At 43.2% G+C, this 2628-nt stretch overlaps 1 pseudogene; it reads left to right on the forward strand.

Annotated features, from left to right (window-relative positions):
• Window positions 1-2162: 2162 nt before the first annotated feature.
• LOC104992402 overlaps window positions 2163-2628 on the forward strand; it is a 13312-nt pseudogene continuing 12846 nt past the window's right edge.

Genomic DNA, 2628 nt, shown 5'->3' on the forward strand with positions numbered 1-2628 from the left:
TCTCCTTCAGAATGGACTGGTTGGATCTCCTTGCAGTGCAAGGGACTCTCAAGAGTCTTCTCCAACACAACAGTTCAAAAGCATCAATTCTTCGCATATCTGAGGTTATTGGTATTTCTCCCAGTAATCTTGATTCCAGCTTGTGCTTCTTCCAGCCCAGCATTTCTCATGATGTATTCTGCATATAAGTTAAATAAGCAGGGTGAAAATATACAGCCTTGACATATTCTTTTCCCAATTTGGAACTAGTCTGTTGTTCCATGTCCAGTTCTAACTGTCACTTCTTGACCTGCATACAGATTTCTCAGGAGGCTGGTCAAGTGGTCTGGTATTCCCATCTCTTGAAGAAATTTCCACAGTTTGTTGTGATCAACACAGTCAAAGACTTTGGCATAGTCTATAAAGCAGAAGTAGATGTTTTTCTGGAACTCTCTGCATTTTTATTTTTTACTTTATGCAATGTTTTTCAATATTGCATGAGTTCTTCATCATCTGTTAACTTTCAACAACTTGCTTTTGTAAGTCATAAGTAGTAGTGACTGCACAAATTTTTCAGTAAAATGCTTCAATCTTCTGTAGTAATTGTATATTCTATGTTATTGAAAGGGCTTCCCAGGTGGCTCAGTGATAAAGAATCTGTCATGCAGGAGACACAAGTTTGATCCCTCTGTGAGGAAGATCCCCTGGAGAAGAAAATAGCAACCCACTCCAGTATTCTCACCTGGGAAATCTCATGGACAGAAACCTTTGCAGGCTACAGTCCATGGGGTCACGAAAGAGTCAGACACGACTTAGTGGCTAATCCACATGTTGAAATTGTTAAATGCTTTCATTTATTCATCTTAATCGCAGGATTATTCTTTAACTCTGTTTTGACATTTTCACTCAGTTGGGTCCAACTCTTTGTGACCCCGTGGACTTCAGCCTGCCAGCCTCCTCTGTCCATGGAATTATCCAGGGAGGAATGCTGGAGTGGGTAGCTTTTTACTTCTCCAGAGGATCTTTGCAACCCAGGGGTTGAACCCATGTCTCCTGTATTGCAGGCAGATTCTTTACCATCTGAGCCATCAGGGAAATCATGAATATATGCATACATATATGTATGATGTTTAAAATATTGAAAATATAAACGCACATATGATGATAAGAACTGAGACACATCTAACTTTCTCAGGTAAGATCTTCCAAATGGATTTTTGCACCATTTTTTTTTTTTAAACTGGTTTTCTGAGTTTTTTGGATTTAGAAATGCTGATGTGGGATTGTGGACCTGTATTCTGATGTTGCTTTTAATATCCTCAAAACTCTTCAGTAGTTTCTCTTTACTACTATTGATATTTATCTTCAGTATTTATCAATACTGTAAAGCCAAAATGCTAATACACCCAGCTCCCTGTGATTTCTCATCTTTACTCTCCTTCCTCTCATTCTCAGTGCTCCAGTGAATCGTTTTCTTGTCATTTGTTGAACTGATGAGGAAATTCATCAATTATTTCATATTTTGGCCCATTGTATTATTTTATCTAAAATGTGACTCCACTTCCCCCAAACTGAGATTCATACCCACTTTTCCTCTAGCTCATATTCACTTAACCTTTCATATCACATCATCACCATCTTCCTTTAGAAATGACTTCTTTGGCACCCTAATGTAATTTAGATCATCCTGTAATTTTCTGTTATAGATTTTGCACATTTCTCTTTTGACATTTCTCACTCTCATATAAATTCTTGTATGGTGAATTTTGTCCATCACTTTTACTAAATATTAAGCTTCTTTGGATTCCTAGGGGAGAGCACAGGCCTGAAGCTCACCAGTAAAGAAGTAAGTGCTCTGGAGGAAGAGCTAAAGAACTTGTGGGGGGGAGGTGAGAGGAGGGAGTCATGAGTGTCTTTCTGGTTGGGGCTTCAGGGAAGACTGATGATGGGGAAAATCCTGGTCCAGCTCAGGCTTGAAGGGCTCCAGTCGACCACTGAAGCCACTTGGAGACCTGAGGGGTCTCCTCTGCCCACCTTCGCCTCCCTCGACTGTAGGCAGATGAAAGAAGGGCCCGTGGTAGTTCAGGGGTGCCTGTGGAGCCAATGAGGGAGCCCTAGTGGCCCTCCTGTGCTTGGGCAGCCCTCATTGGTGGCCGTCACATCAGTTCCTTCTTGGGAGCCCACCAGGGTGACCGAATCCTGGTGTGCCCACAGCACATTTCATGGTGCAGGGCAAGTCCGAGTGTCATTTCTCCATCCGGACTGAGCAGGTACGGTTCTTGGCCAGATACTTCTATAACCAGAAGGAGTTGGTGCATTTTGTCAGCGACGATGTGGGTGAGTTCAGGGCAGTGACCGAGCGGGGCAGGCTCTTCGCTGAGAGTTGGAATCATCAGAAGGACTTTGTGGAGTGAACGCAGGCTGTGGTGGACACGTTCTGCAGATACAACTACTGGATTGGTGATAGCTTCATGTTGCAGCAGCAAGGTGAGCACAGGGGTGGGCGGCCAGGGGACTGGGGACAGTGTGTGTGTGTGTGTGTGTGTGTGTGTGTGAGAGAGAGAGAGAGAGAGAGACGAAGAGATAGAGAGACTGAGTCCCGGTGAATGTGTTGTATTATGAGCAAGTATGCTTAAGGAGAGTTCCTGT

Source organism: Bison bison, unplaced genomic scaffold (assembly GCF_000754665.1).
Source record: "Bison bison bison isolate TAMUID 2011002044 unplaced genomic scaffold, Bison_UMD1.0 scf7180017864214, whole genome shotgun sequence".
Lineage (NCBI taxonomy): Eukaryota > Metazoa > Chordata > Mammalia > Artiodactyla > Bovidae > Bison > Bison bison.